This window comes from Eleutherodactylus coqui, chromosome 2, assembly GCF_035609145.1.
Source record: "Eleutherodactylus coqui strain aEleCoq1 chromosome 2, aEleCoq1.hap1, whole genome shotgun sequence".
In the NCBI taxonomy this organism is placed as follows: Eukaryota; Metazoa; Chordata; class Amphibia; order Anura; family Eleutherodactylidae; genus Eleutherodactylus; species Eleutherodactylus coqui.
In genome coordinates, this window is record NC_089838.1 from 49,357,532 (window position 1) to 49,374,529 (window position 16,998).

A 16,998-nucleotide genomic window follows, 5' to 3' on the forward strand; every position below is an offset into this window, starting at 1 on the left:
CACATGTTGGCCAGGCTCTATGAGCAGCGTAGAGCTATAGTGGAATACCAACTCCAACATGGGCGGCGCAGTGGGAGTCAGCCTCCTCAATTCTTTACAGAAGAGTGGGCCTGGTTGGCAGACATCTGCCAGGTCCTGGGAAACTTTGAGGAGTCTACCCAGATGGTGAGCGGTGATGCTGCAATCATTAGCGTCACCATTCCTCTGCTATGCCTCTTGAGAAGTTCCCTGCAAAGCATAAAGGCAGACGCTTTGCGCTCGGAAACAGAGGCGGGGGAAGACAGTATGTCGCTGGATAGTCAGAGCACCCTCCTGTCTATATCTCAGCGCGTTGAGGAGGAGGAGGAGGAGCATGAGGAGGATGAGGAGGAGGGGGAAGAGACAGCTTGGCCCACTGCTGAGGGTACCCATGCTGCTTGCCTGTCATCCTTTCAGCGTGTATGGCCTGAGGAGGAGGAGGATCCTGAAAGTGATCTTCCTAGTGAGGACAGCCATGTGTTGCGTACAGGTACCCTGGCACACATGGCTGACTTCATGTTAGGATGCCTTTCTCGTGACCCTCGCGTTGCACGCATTCTGGCCACTACGGATTACTGGGTGTACACACTGCTTGACCCACGGTATAAGGAGAACCTTTCCACTCTCATACCCGAAGAGGAAAGGGGTTCGAGAGTGATGCTATACCACAGGACCCTGGCGGACAAACTGATGGTAAAATTCCCATCCGACAGCGCTAGTGGCCGAAGGCGCAGTTCCTAAGGCCAGGTAGCAGGGGAGGTGCAGAGATCAGGCAGCATGTACAGCACAGGCAGGGGAACACTCTCTAAGGCCTTTGCCAGCTTTCTGGCTCCCCAGCAAGACTGTGTCACCGCTCCCCAGTCAAGGCTGAGTCGGCGGGAGCACTGTAAAAGGATGGTGAGGGAGTACATAGCCGATCGCACGACCGTCCTCCGTGACGCCTCTGCCCCCTACAACTACTGGGTGTCGAAGCTGGACAGGTGGCCTGAACTCGCGCTGTATGCCCTGGAGGTGCTTGCTTGTCCTGCGGCTAGCGTCTTGTCAGACAGGGTGTTTAGTGCGGCTGGGGGAATCATCACAGATAAGCGTACCCGCCTGTCAACCGACAGTGCCGACAGGCTTACACTCATCAAGATGAACAAAGCCTGGATTTCCCCAGACTTCTCTTCTCCACCAGCGGACAGCAGCGATACCTAAACAATACGTAGGCTGCACCCGCGGATGGAAGCATTGTTCTCTATCACCATCAAAAACGTGGACCTTTTAGCTTCATCAATCTGTGTATAATATTCATCCTCCTCCTCCTGCTCCTCCTCCTGAAACCTGACGTAATCACACCGAACGGGCAATTTTTCTTAGGCCCACAAGGCTCAGTCATATAATTTTTGTAAACAATTTTTATACGTTTCAATGCTCATTAAAGCGTTGAAACTTGCATCTAAACCAATTTTTATTTTAACTGGGCTGCCTCCAGGCCTAGTTACAAATTAAGCCACATTAACCAAAGCGATTAATGGGTTTCACCTGCCCTCTTGGTTGGGCATGGGCAATTTTTCTAAAGTACATTAGTACTGTTGGTACACCAATTTTTTGGGGCCCTCGCCTACAGTGTAATCCAATTAATTTTTTGCCCACCTGCATTACAGCTGATGTTACATCAGCTGTGCTGGGCACTGCAATGGGATATATTTATGTACCGCCGGTGGGTTCCGCCACCCATGCTGTCGGTCCACACGGAGTTGTAACTACATGTGTCCACTTCTAAAGAACCCCAGTCTGACTGGGGCATGCAGTTTGGGCCGAAGCCCACCTGCATTTAATCTGACGTTAGCCCTGCTGTCCAGGGCACTGCAATGGGATACATTTATGTACAGCGGGTGGGTTCCAGGGAGCCACCCATGCTGTGGGTGCACACGGAATTCCCATTGCGGAGTTGGGGATTCCCAGTTGTACCTGCCTGTGACTATTTATAAAAAACCGCAGTCTGACTGGGGCATGCAGACACCTTGACAGAATGAATAGTGTGTGGCACATAGGTTCCCCATTGCTATGCCCACGTGTGCAGCTCCTGATGGCGGTGGCACAGGATTATATTTCTCATTGCTTCTGTACAGCATTGTGGGCTATCACCCCGCCCCTTTTAAAGAGGGTCGCTGCCTAGCCGTGCCAACCCTCTGCAGTGTGTGCCTGCGGTTCCTCCTCATGAGGGCAGCTGAAGGCTGCGCAGGGACAATTTGGTGTGCGCTGTGGACACTGGGTCGTGCAGGGGGGGGGGGGGGGGTTGGGCAGCATGTAACCCAGGAGAAGTGGCAGCGGAGTGTCATGCAGGCAGTGATTGTGCTTTGTTGGAGGTAGTGTGGTGCTTAGCTAAGGTATGCATTGCTAATGAGGGCTTTTCAGAAGTAAAAGTTGTTGGGAGGGGGGGCCCACTCTTGCCGCTATTGTGGCTTAATAGTGGGACCTGGGAACTTGAGATGCAGCCCAACATGTAGCCCCTCTCCTGCCCTATCCGTTGCTGTGTCATTCCCATCACTTTCTTGAATTGCCCAGATTTTCACAAATGAAAACCTTAGCGAGCATCGGCGATATACAAAAATGCTCGGGTCGCCCATTGACTTCAATGGGGTTCGTTACTCGAAACGAACCCTCGAGCATCGTGATAATTTCGTCCCCAGTAACGAGCACCCGAGCATTTTGGTGCTCGCTCATCTCTAATCCCTACCTATATATAGACTGGCGTCGCAACAAACTAACATCTTACTCTATCCGACTCTGCGGGTAGCAACGACTACCTATTTTTTATTTTGTTTTTATTAGTTTATATATGATTTAGCAAAAACCTAACCAAGGATGATGTCCATATGAGGTTTTTCAAACTTGATCATATTTGAACCTTGGACCCCAAGAGTGCAATGCAACAGTGCTAACCACTAAGCCACATTCATAGAAGAACCACCATCTTTTAAATGCTGAAAAACAGATGAAAGCAGTAAGCTTTACAGATGCTTTCCATTTCCCTATTTTTTCTAGTAAAAAAAACTGAAGGAAGACGCAAATCATAAAGTTTTTTTGAAAACCCATTGAAATCAGTGAAGAAAAAAACTGATCAATTTACTTCTGTTTTTCTGCTTTAAAACCGGAACAAAGTAGCAAAATAAAAAAAAAACTGAGATAAAAGCAAGTGTGAACAAGTCTGTACTAATCCTGAGTTATCCTGTATTATCCTCCAGAGCTGCACTCACTATTCTGCTATTGGAGTCACTATATATATACATTTCATCTCCTGTACTGATCCTGAGTTACATCCTATATTATACTCCAGAGCTGCACTCACTATTCTGCTGGTTTAGTCACTGTGTACATACATTACTTATTCAGTACTGATCCTGAGTTACATCCTGTATTGTACTCCAGAGCTCCACTCACTATTCTGCTGGTGTAGTCACTGTGTACATGCATTACTTATCCTGTACTGATCCAGAGTTACATCCTGTATTATACTCCAGAGCTGCACTCACTATTCTACTGGCGGAGTCACTGTGCACATACATTACTTATCCTGTACTGTTCCTGAGTTACATCCTGTATTATACTCCAGAGCTGAACTCACTATTCTGCTGGTGGAGTCACTGTGTACATACATTACTTATCCTGTACTGATCCTGAGTTATATCCTATATTATACTCCAGAGCTGCACTCACTATTCTGCTGGGAGAGTCACTGTGTGCATACATTACTTATCCTGTACTGATCCTGAGTATCCATTACTGCTGAGTTGTCAGTGACATTTATTCATGTCAGGTTAAAGGTCACTTCAGACAACAATAGAATGATGGATTAAGTAGCAGCTTCGCTATTTGTCCTAATCCTTCCCAGTTTAAAATGTATGAGAGTCATTTGTACTGAGAGCGAGGAAAAGGTTACCTCGCGCCTCCCTCAATCCTTCTGTCAAACTTGAGCTATTTCTGTATTCTGCAAAGTCTTACAAGAAGCTTCCCACAACACTCGCTCCGTATTTGCTGTAATGAGATGAAACCGTTTTACGGTGTAAAACTTATTAACAAAAAGTGATTTACCCCGAAGCCCGCAAGTCTGGTGAGTATAAGAAGCACCCTCTACCCACACCCCCGATCCCTTACCTTTGAGCCCCACAATGCAGTTTATGGGGCTCAACAGTAGTGACAGGTTCCCTTTAATTGTCTGAGTAATCCCCCCCCCCCCCCCCAGTCAGAAATTATCCATGTCCTCCAGAATGTAATAGTTCAATAAAGAGAATTGATTTTCTTTTCCCCAGCAATCACTGAATGAATCCCGGGGCGTCAGGGACGGCCGGATCACGGAGACATGAAGCAGCATCTGATGGAGAGGTTTCCATTCCTGAATACACTTAGGGCATCACTGGCACTTGTGAATGAAAGTGCCAAAGATATTAAGAGCTGAAGACAATCAGTGAGTTCTACATTATTGATTACATTCATCTCTTATTACTGTATGTCGTGTGATGGGGGTTCGCGTCTACACAAGGGCCATGCAAATAATCCACAAATACTGCAAATCCCCCAATTACATCAAAGATACTTTAACAATCACATCAATTATATTGTAGGATCGCACTAAGATCCTCTTGAGCTTGTTTTTCTTGTACAGAGCTCCAAACTACCCGCTTTGAAAGTTACATAATAAAATTCTCGCTGCCTATAGTCGTCACTAGGATGAGATCACTATATGTATATATATATATATATATATATATATATATATATATATATATGCTTACAAAGCCACTACTTGGGAGAAGCTCACTATGTACAGATTTATGCAGCAACTATGGAAGCTCACTACATACAGAGTGGCGTAACATGAAGCTTCTTGGCCCCAATGCAAAATTTGTAAAAGGACCCCCAACTGTAATACTTTATTCATAGTACTGGGCCCCCTATTTGGAGAAGAGAAGGCTTATGTGCCCCTGAAGGCTTCTGGAACCACATCCTCTGCATTCCCTATAGTTACGTCCCCGACAGATTTATACATTAACCACTAGAAGGAGATCACTGCAAACAGATTTATATATCCACCACTAGGTATACGAAATATACAGCACACTCTACACCTTTATCTACAATCAGCACTAGGGATAGCTCATCACTAGAGATGAGCGAGCACCAAAATGCTCGGGTGCTCGTTACTCGGGACAAAATTATCGCGATGCTCGAGGGTTCGTTTCGAGTAACGAACCCCATTGAAGTCAATGGGCGACCCGAGCATTTTTGTATATCGCCGATGCTCGCTAAGGTTTTCATTTGTGAAAATCTGGGCAATTCAAGAAAGTGATGGGAACGACACAGCAACGGATAGGGCAGGCGAGGGGCTACATGTTGGGCTGCATCTCAAGTTCCCAGGTTCCCACTATTAAGCCACAATAGCGGCAAGAGTGGGCCCCCCCAACAATTTTTACTTCTGAAAAGCCCTCAGCAATGCATACCTTAGCTAAGCACCACACTACCTCCAACAAAGCACAATCACTGCCTGCATGACACTCCGCTGCCACTTCTCCTGGGTTACATGCTGCCCAACCACCCCACCCCCCCGCATGACCCAGTGTCCACAGCGCACACCAAACTGTCCCTGCCCAGCCTTCAGCTGCCCTCATGCCACGCCGCACTCATGTCTATTTATAAGTGCGTCTGCCATGAGGAGGAACCGCAGGCACACACTGCAGAGGGTTGGCACGGCTAGGCAGCGACCCTCTTTAAAAGGGGTGGGGCGATAGCCCACAATGCTGTACAGAAGCAATGAGAAATCCAATCCTGTGCCACCTCCATCTGGAGCTGCACACGTGGGCATAGCAATGGGGAACCTATGTGCCACACACTATTCATTCTGTCAAGGTGTCTGCATGCCCCAGTCAGACCGCGGTTTTTTATAAATAGTCACAGGCAGGTACAACTCCGCAATGGGAATTCCGTGTGCACCCACAGCATGGGTGGCTCCCTGGAACCCACCGGCGGTACATAAATATATCCCATTGCATTGCCCATCACAGCTGATGTAATGTCGTGCTTAATGCAGGTAAGCTTCGGCCCACACTGCATGCCCCAGTCAGACTGGGGTTCTTTAGAAGTGGACACATGCAGTTACAACTCCCTGTGGACCCACGGCATGGGTGGCTCCCTGGAACCCACCGGCGGTACATAAATATATCCCATTGCAGTGCCCATCACAGCTGAGGTAATGTCGTGCTTAATGCAGGTGGGCTTCGGCCCACACTGCATGCCCCAGTCAGACTGGGGTTCTTTAGAAGTGGACACATGCAGTTACAACTCCCTGTGGACCCACGGCATGGGTGGCTCCCTGGAACGCACCGGCGGTACATAAATATATCCCATTGCAGTGCCCATCACAGCTGAGGTAATGTCGTGCTTAATGCAGGTGGGCTTCGGCCCACACTGCATGCCCCAGTCAGACTGGGGTTCTTTAGAAGTGGACACATGCAGTTACAACTCCCTGTGGACCGACAGCATGGGTGGGTGCCAGGAAGCCACCGGCGGTACATAAATATATCCCATTGCAGTGCCCAACACAGCTGAGGTAATGTCGTGCTTAATGCAGGTGGGCTTCGGCCCACACTGCATGCCCCAGTCAGACTGGGGTTCTTTAGAAGTGGACACATGCAGTTACAACTCCGTGTGGACCGACAGCATGGGTGGGTGCCAGGAAGCCACCGGCGGTACATAAATATATCCCATTGCAGTGCCCAACACAGCTGATGTAACGTCAGCTGTAATGCAGGTGGGCTAAAAATTGATTTGATTACACTGTAGGCGAGGGCCCCCAAAAATTGGTGTACCAACAGTACTAATGTACCTCAGAAAAATTGCCCATGCCCAACCAAGAGGGCAGGTGAAACCCATTAATCGCTTTGGTTAATGTGGCCTAATTGGTAACTAGGCCTGGAGGCAGCCCAGTTAAAATAAAAATTGGTTGAGGTGAAAGTTTCAATGCTTTAATGAGCATTGAAACGTATAAAAATTGTTTACAAAAATTATATGACTGAGCCTTGTGGGCCTAAGAAAAATTGCCCGTTTGGCGTGATTATGTGAGGTTTCAGGAGGAGGAGCAGGAGGAGGAGGAGGAATATTATACACAGATTGATGAAGCAAAAAGGTCCCCGTTTTTGATGGTGATAGAGAACGATGCTTCCATCAGCGGGTGCAGCCTACGTATTGTTTAGGTATCGCTGCTGTCCGCTGGTGAAGAAGAGAAGTCTGGGGAAATCCAGGCTTTGTTCATCTTGATGAGTGTAAGCCTGTCGGCACTGTCGGTTGACAGGTGGGTACGCTTATCCGTAATGATTCCCCCAGCCGCACTAAACACACTCTCTGACAAGACGCTAGCCGCAGGACAAGCAAGCACCTCCAGGGCATACAGCGCGAGTTCAAGCCACGTGTCCAGCTTCGACACCCAGTAGTTGTAGGGGGCAGAGGCGTCACCGAGGACGGTCGTGCGATCGGCTACGTACTCCCTCACCATCCTTTTACAGTGCTCCCACCAACTCAGCCTTGACTGGGGATCGGTGACACAGTCTTGCTGGGGAGCCAGAAAGCTGGCAAAGGCCTTGGATAATGGTCCCCTGCCTGTGCTGTACATGCTGCCTGATCTCTGCGCCTCCCCTGCTACCTGGCCCTCAGAACTGCGCCTTCGGCCACTAGCGCTGTCGGATGGGAAGTTTACCATCAGTTTGTCCACCAGTGCCCTGTGGTACAGCATCATTCTCGAACCCCTTTCCTCTTCGGGAATGAGAGTGGAAAGGTTCTCCTTATACCGTGGGTCGAGCAGTGTGTACACCCAGTAATCCGTAGTGGCCAGAATGCGTGTAACGCGAGGGTCACGAAAAAGGCATCCTAACATGAAGTCAGCCATGTGTGCCAGGGTACCTGTACGCAACACATGGCTGTCTTCACTAGGAAGATCACTTTCAGGAGCCTCCTCCTCCTCCTCCTCCTCCTCCTCCTCCTCCTCCTCTGGCCATACACGCTGAAAGGATGACAGGCAAGCAGCATTTGTACCCTCAGCAGTGGGCCAAGCTGTCTCTTCCCCCTCCTCCTCATGCTCCTCCCCCTCCTCCTCCTCCTCCTCCTCCGGCCATACATGCTGAAAGGATGACAGGCAAGCAGCATGTGTACTCTCAGCAGTGGGCCAAGCTGTCTCTTCCCCCTCCTCCTCATGCTCCTCCCCCTCCTCCTCCTCCTCAACTCGCTGAGATATAGACATGAGGGTGCTCTGACTATCCAGCGACATACTGTCTTCCCCCGCCTCCGTTTCCGAGTGCAAAGCGTCTGCCTTTATGCTTTGCAGGGAACTTCTCAAGAGGCATAGCAGAGGAATGGTGAAGCTAATGATTGCAGCATCCCCGCTCAGCATCTGGGTAGACTCCTCAAAGTTTCCAAGGACCTGGCAGATGTCTGCCAACCAGGCCCACTCTTCTGTAAATAATTGAGGAGGCTGACTCCCACTACGCTGCCCATGTTGGAGTTGGTATTCCACAATAGCTCTATGCTGCTCATACAGCCTGGCCAACATGTGGAGCGTAGAGTTCCACTGTGTGGGCACGTCGCACAGCAATCGGTGCACTGGCGGATGAAACCGATGTTGCAGGGTCCGCAGGGTGGCAGCGTCCGTCTTGGAGTTGCGGTGACCCAGCGCACCTTTCCGAGCAGGTATGACAAGTGTGGGTAGCTTTTCAGAAAGCGCTGAACCACCAAATTAAAGACATGGGCCAGGCATGGCACGTGCGTGAGGCTGCCGAGCTGCAGAGTCTCCACCAGATTACGGCCGTTGTCACACACGACCATGCCCGGTTGGAGGCTCAGCGGCGCAAGCCAGCGGTCGGTCTGCTCTGTCAGACCCTGCAGCAGTTCGTGGGCGGTGTGCCTCTTCTCTCCTAAGCTGAGTAGTTTCAGCACGGCCTGCTGACGCTTGCCCACCGCTCTGCTGCCGTGCCGCGCGACACCGACTGCTGGCGACGTGCTGCTGCTGACACATCTTGATTGCGAGACAGAGGTTGCGTAGGAGGAGGAGGAGGAGGGTGGTTTAGTGCATGTTTAACGCTTGAGCGTGCGGGTGAGTGGCGGCGTACTTGCGCTTGCGCTCAAACAGTGGCGCTAACGACGTCTGGACGCTGCGCTGAGAGACATTGCTGGATGGGGCCGAGGACAGCGGAGGTGAGGGTGTGGGTGCAGGCCAGGAGACGGTAGTGCCTGTGTCCTCAGAGGGGGGTTGGATCTCAGTGGCAGGTTGGGGCACAGGGGGAGAGGCAGTGGTGCAAACCGGAGGCGGTGAACGGCCTTTGTCCCACCTTGTGGGGTGCTTGGCCATCATATGCCTGCGCATGCTGGTGGTGGTGGCTCCTCAGCTGATCTTGGCGCGACAAAGGTTGCACACCACTGTTCGTCGGTCGTCAGGCGCCTCTGTGAAAAACTGCCACACCGTAGAGCACCTTGACCTCTGCAGGGTGGCATGGCGCAAGGGGGCGCTTTGGGAAACAGTTGGTGGATTATTCGGTCTGGCCCTGCCTCTACCCCTGGCCACCGCACTGGCTCGGCCTGTGCCCACACCCTGACTTGGGCCTCCGCGTCCTCGCCCGCGTCCACGTCCTCTAGGCCTACCCCTACCCCTCAGCATGGTGTATTACCAGTAGTGCAGAAACAGAACGCTGTAATTAAATGTGCCGCTTATTGGCCTGTGGTTGGAGGCTGACTTCGCTTACGGAACGCCAGGAAATAATTTTGCGCAAGCCTGCTGTAACACTTAGCGGGCTGCGTATGAATTAGGAGGACTACTACCCCCAGCACAGACCCAGAACACTGAGGACAGTCACAGGCAGCCCAAATAGATTTTTTTCCCCAAATGTTTTTGCAAAGGCCCACTGCCTATATTCAATAAATATATCTCTTCTCTCTCTGCGTCACCACTACTGGCCCTGGAGTATGTAAAATAACTGCAGAGTGTTGCACTGTGGACTGGAATACAGCGGTGATTTAACAGCCAACACAGAGCCAGGAAATAATTTTGCGCAAGCCTGCTGTAAGACTTAGCTGGCTGCGTATGAATTAGGAGGACTACTACACCCAGCACAGACCCAGAACACTGAGGACAGTCACAGGCAGCCCAAATAGATTTTTTTCCCCAAATGTTTTTGCAAAGGCCCACTGCCTATATTCAATAAATATGTCTTCTGTCCCTGCCTCACAATATATGTCTTCTGTCCCTGCCTAACCACCACTTCTGGCCCTGGAGAATTACTGCAGGGCGCAATGCTCTGCACGGCCGATATACAAAAAAAAAAAATGTGCAACACTGCAAAAAGCAGCCTCCACAGTACTGCACTCGGTTAGGTGTGGCCCTAAGAAGGACCGTTGGGGTTCTTGAAGCCTAAAATACTCCTAACGCTCTCCCTATAGCAACTCCACCAAGACAGCACTTTCCCTAAACTATGTCAGAACGCATCTGTGGCGAGCCGCGGGAGGGGCCGATTTTTATACTCGGGTGACACCTGATCTCGCCAGCCACTCACTGCAGGGGGGTGGTATAGGGCTTGAACGTCGCAGGGGGAAGTTGTAATGCCTTCCCTGTCTTTCTATTGGCCAGAAAAGCGCGCTAACGTCTCAGAGATGAAAGTGAAAGTAACTCGAACATCGCGTGGTACTCGTCACGAGTAACGAGCATCTCGAACACGCTAATACTCGAACGAGTATCAAGCTCGGACGAGTACGTTCACTCATCTCTACTCATCACATAAAGATTTATTCATCACCCTCTACAGGGAGCTCACTATATACAGATTTATACAGCCATGACTAGGGAGGGCTCACTGTATGCAAGTTTATGCAGTCACCACTAGTGGAGCTCACTACATGCAGATTTATACAGCCAGCACTAAGGAGAGCTCACTGTAATACTGCTCCCTATGTACAAGAATGTACCTACTATAACACTGCCCCCTATGTGCAGGAATATACCTACTATAACACTGCCCCCTATGTACAAGAATATAACTGCTATAATACTGCCTCCTATGTGCAGGAATATACCTACTATAATACTGCCCCTATATACAAGAATATAACTACTATAATACTGTCCCCTTTGTACAAGAATATAGCTACTATAATAATGCCTCCTATGTACAAGAATATAACTACTATAATACTTCCCCCTATGTGCAGGAATATAACTACTATAATACTGCCCCCTATGTACAAGAATATAACTACTATAATACTGCCCCAATGTACAAGAATATATCTACTATAATACTGCATCCTGTGTACTAGAATATAACTACTAAAATACTGTCCTCTATGTACAAGAATATAGCTACTATAATATTGCCCCCTATGTTGAAGAATATAACTACTATAATACTGCTCCCTATGTACGAAAATATAACTACTTTAATACGGCTCCCTTCGTACAAGAATATAACTACTATAACACTGCCCCCTATGTGCAGGAATATACCTACTATAATACTGCCCCTATGTACAAGAATATAACTACTATAATACTGCCCCCTATGTGCAGGAATATACCTACTATAATAATGCCCCCTATGTACAAGAATATAACTGCTATAATACTGCCTCCTATGTACAAGAATATAACTACTATAATACTGCCTCCTCTGTACAAGAATATAACTACTATAATACCACCCCCTATGTACAAGAATATAACTACTATAATACTGCTCCCCTATGTAGAAGAATATACCTACTGTAATATAACATAGATGTACCACATTGATAATTATACGTTATCTCTTTGTGCTTTGTGCATAGTTAATTGTTAATTCTTTTCACCTGTGCATTTTCATTAATGAGCACCTGTGTCTCCTCCTCTCTAGTCTGCACATTGTACATAACTTCTATCATTGAATGCCTTGTACGCGGTTAACACTCGGGTTCTATGCTCGGAGAAGTGGTGGACGGGCTACGTCACGGAGGCTTTACATCCTACCTGTCAGTGACTAATGGCTGCTGGACGTGGATCAATGACAGCTCATAAGAAGGCTCAGAAATAGAAGTTGTGATTCATGACTTCACACAACAGGTGTTACCTGAGTCAGATTTGTTGTTGTTTTCATTTTTTTGATCTTTTGTTTCTAAAATTTTCCAATAAAATTCAGTTAGAAAAAGAGAATGACTCCGACACCCCTGCATTTTTGGTTTGTCAACCTTTCTGAACCATTTTAGAGGCGTAACTAGGAACTCCTGGGCTCCAATCCAAAATCTGTAATAGGGCCTCCTAATAAAGTTTTTCATTGAAGTATTTAAAGGGCTAACTGGCAAATGTGTGATTTTATTGGCACACTGGCAGTGCTCACATAACAAACTTGACCTATTATGTCAATCATTCCCTACTTTCATGGGCCATCTTAGAGACCGGACCTCAAAGAGGTGTGGTTTATGTAAATATACATGTAGAAAACTGTGGGTGTGGCTTTAACCCCTTCCCTCCATATGACGTAAGGGTATGTCATGGCTGCGGGGTACTTCCCGCAACTAGACATACCCTTAGATCATGTAGATAGTGCGAGATCATAAGCGATCTCGCGCTATCTCGCAGCGGGAGCCGTCTGTCACTGATAGGCAGCTTCCCGCTGCAACAGCGAGGGTGCAACGGAGATGTCCCCCCCCCCGCTGTTAACCTCTTCCCTACCGTGATCTATGTAGATATATCTCTCTGCGATATACTGGTTGCCATGGCAACAGGACGCCAGATACAGGCGTCCTGTATTGCCATGGCCTGTAATCACTGTAAAAAGCGATAAGACATTGCAGGAGATAAGTCCTGCAATGCCTTATCATAGCGATCAGAGCTGGTGTGGTGTAAGTCCCTCAGAGGGACACAAATGGTGTGAAAAAAAAGATCAAAATTATGTACAAAAATTAAAAACATAAAAGAAAATGTAAAAAAAAAACCTTTTGGGGGCTTTTTCTCATATTAGCAGAAAAAAATGAAAAAAAAATCCCACATATTTGGTATTGTCTTGTCTGTAACGACATGTACAATAAGTTAAATATGATTTTTATTCTGCACGGCAAAAAGCGTAAAAAAAACGCTAAAAAACTGAGGCTAAATGCTAATTTTTAGCATTTTGCCTCCCAAACAACGCAATCTATGGCAGATTTGATGCGTTTTCTCTCCCTGCCATCATAAAAAAACAGTATAGTCTATGTACCCAAAAATGGCATCGATTAAAACTACAGTTCGCCGTGCAAAAAACAAGCCCTTATACGACCGAACAGGTAGAAAATATCAGATCAAAGGGTCTTATACCTGCAATTCGTCCTATGTGGTGTACTTGATAAGTTGTCCCTGTGGCTTGATGTATGTTGGAGAGACGACCAAGGATGTAAAATCTAGAATCAGTAAGCACAAGAGTACCGTGAGGACTGGTCGTGTCGATGTCCCGGTGGCGAAGCATTTCCATGAATTTTGCCACTCTGTGAGCCAACTTCGCTACCGGGTCATCGACCAAGTACCGATTGATATTAGAGGGGGATATATTAGATAGGATCAAGAGATTACAGTATTTGGAATTAAAATGGATTTTCGAATTGGACACTTTATATACAAGGGGACTCAACATTGACTATCATGCTGCCCCCTATTTATGAGATTTCATTTGCATGCTTTGTTCTGTTCATATGACTAGTTGCTTTGATTGCCAATTGTTTTTAACTGATTTTAATTTTTGTATGTTGTTACTACAGGCTTTCGGTGGTGGTCTGTTCGACGTGTTCCTCCCTGTGCTCCATGCATTCGTCACCTCCATGAAGTGTTTATGACAGTTATGGATTGCATACAATTCAAGTTTTTTTGACATACAAACGGGACTCTTTGGGGGCTATGGTGTGTTTGTAACACACTCTTTTGTTTGTTGTTTATTATGAAATAAATTGAATTTCTGCAAGTACTTTGGCTTGTGACTATCCTTTTTTCAGGGCTTATTACGATAATTAATTTTACTTCTCTTGTCCAGCAGAATAGGCGTTGTGACTGGTATCTCCTAGAAGGGTTGTATGGCGAAATCTAGATATACTAAGGAGTGTATTGACAATGATAGATGTGTTACCCTTCTGAGTGGCTGCATTGGGCTTGTACTTTGGGGATTGGTCACTACATGTGTTATCCTTTGCGGGGTTTGATCCCACGTTCAGGTGCTGTTTGCCCTTTCTGGGTGGCCGTAGCGGCTCTACGCTGTGGGGACTACATGGATTGTGCTATATCCCTTGCTAGCTTTAGTAGCCCGCTGTGTGCAATTTTCGCGCGTGCGCGGTGGCGGGCATCTTCCGATGAGGGACGTTCCAGCTTTGATGTGGCCGGTCAGCTGATCGGATCGGCGAGGCTGGATAGCCACTGTGCACAATTACCACGCGTGCGCAGTGGCAGGCATATTCTATTGAGTGACGCCCTAGCTCTGACGCGGCCGGTCAGCTGATCGGATCTGCGAGGTCAGCTGGTGTGTCATGTGACGCGGGAGAGTGACGTGCCTACAGTGCGCGGCGCTGCATTGCCAACACTGACTTAGTGAAGCACTGGTTTTGGAGGTCTTTATTATGCAGCTGAGTGGGGGAACACGTGACAGAAACACCTGTGAGTAAGTTTTAATTATCTGTGGGTGTGCACTTTTGTGGTGATTGGTTAATGTCACTATTTAATGTGACCATTGTTGCCTGTGGTACTGTATATGCCTGAGAAAGACCATAGAAACTTTGGTCGAAACGTCGCTTGTTTTTCTTGTGGACTACGATTAAAGAATGTGTTCTGATATTTAATGACTGGTAAGGAGATTCATTCTTATGTGCTGCCTCTCATCTTGCTACTATTTACGTCTTCTACGGGTGTCTGGAGTCCGACATCCTGTTTGGCGTGCACAGGACTGTTGTTTCTTCACTCCCACAGCATTTGCTGGTTGTTTATGCTGCAGATCCATTCCTTCATCTACTGCTTATACGGCCGTGTCAACGGAAAAATAAAAAAAAGTTATGGCTTTTGAGAAATGGAGAATAAAATCCGCCAAAAATCGTTGCATCCTTAATAGGCCATGTCCTTAAGGGGTTAAATGTCCTGTGATTTGGGATTCAAGTGTTGCATGGATTTTTTCATGAAACAAACATGAAAGAGGAGGGGCTCCAAATAGGCTCCAAAGTGCTTCTAAGAGGTTTTTGTTGGCATTACTGTATACCTTCCAATATTTGAATCAACAGTTGCAGGGAATTTTAATATCCACCCAAATCTTCGAGAAACACCTACTTTGGAACATATTTGTATAAGCCCTACCCCTTTGAGATCCTTTTTTTTGGGGGGGGAGGGGGTGTCTGAGGCAAATGGAGCAAACTAGTCAGATGTGTTATTCAGAAGTCTAAGTGATAATGGCAGCCATATTTGTTACCACCCCACTACAAAACTAAAGGAAAAGTCCATCTTTTAGCATCATTGCATTCTTTAATAAATATTTATAGGGATCGGAGTTCATTTTTTTGATAGTGAGCTCCAAATCCCCTGCATACACTTGATAAAATTATGTCTGCCTGCAGCCACCACTAGAGGGAGCTCACTGCATACATAGAACTCAATAAGAAGACAATATGCAGTGAACTCCCTCTAGTGGTGGCTGCAGGCATTGTTTTATTAAAAAAACACCTCTCCATGAGCTGAATTACTGTATAGAAAGACAATCTGAATAAGCAGAGCTGCAGTGTAAAGTATAAAAGAGGCACAGAGGAACTACCTGGGATGAGAGAGGAGTTGGATCTCAGACTCCGACTATGAATAGATAATGCAGTTGAGCTGTAGTCACTAATCATAGCTCTGCACTAATAAAGTAGAGCTGCAGTGTAAAGCATGAGGAATGGATATAGCAGCAGATTATGAGATAGGGGTCAGATTTCAACTATCACAGCTTTTTTTCAGTATCATTAGGCAGATATGCTTAGCAACAGTCCAGGATAATTGGGTGCTAATGAACATGGGCGTGGCTGTTGCCCAGCTGTACCAGACTCCATCAAGTCTTCACAACCCTCTCCAATCCCCTAAACTCATTAAAGTTCAGCTCCGCCAGTTGCCATGATTTAATGGGAATTAATTGGCTATCAAAAAAGAGCCAAAGCAAATGCTCCCAAAATCAACGCCCCATGACAAAAGGTGGTCCAAAGTGTGGAGGCTTCTTTTAATTGTGGCAGGGGTTTACATAGCTACTAGTCAAGGGTGCAGGAGGTAGATGTCTGTGTCTGTTGGAAACGTAATCGGAATGATTTATTGGCCTATGTAATAAACAGCCCCTTGACTGAATATAACCCACAATCAAGAGGGTATATTGATGACATCCTCCCTGATAAAGGTAGGAACGCCCATTGGATGTCGTAGGACCTGTCTATACATAGTGGACAATCCCTAAAAAAGGATAAATACGTTATATAAGTTGTTTGAATACTTTTTGTCTATTGGACAGGAGCTGCACTGTTCCTGGACATAGAAATCAGTTTTTTTAAAGGGGGTTGTCCGAGTTAAGGACACCCTTGTTTCCGGTTCCCCATTACCTTAAAATTGCAAGTCAACTGTTCCTCACCTGTCTCCGCTTTTCCATTCGTCCTCCGTCACCAGCTCTGGTCTCCGCTGTGATGTCACTTTTGATGCTGAGCCCCTCAACAAACAAGCTGCAGCCGCTACGGACAGCACTCAGTGATCATGGCTGAGCGTTGTTATTGGCTGCTACATCAGGTTTATGGGATGCGACAGCTGCCTGTAAACAGACAGAGGAGACTGGAAACGGCATCGGGGCACAAATGGGGGATGCATAAGGCATGGGGAATCCAGTGACAAGGGTTTCCAAAACTCGGACTTCCCCTTTAAGGAGAGAAAACTGTTACTAAGCTTCCTGCGCTCTTTACGCTGGCAGTCATGTGATCAGG

General features: G+C 47.2%; 1 long non-coding RNA gene across 1 annotated transcript; it reads left to right on the forward strand.

The window, feature by feature from the left end:
* Nucleotides 1-4,026: 4,026 nt before the first annotated feature.
* LOC136610547 (uncharacterized) lies at nucleotides 4,027-13,926 on the forward strand. The gene is made up of 4 exons (XR_010790096.1): nucleotides 4,027-4,114; nucleotides 4,314-4,468; nucleotides 11,925-12,130; nucleotides 13,798-13,926. It is a non-coding gene; the product is annotated as an uncharacterized lncRNA (long non-coding RNA).
* The last annotated feature ends 3,072 nt before the right edge of the window (nucleotides 13,927-16,998 follow it).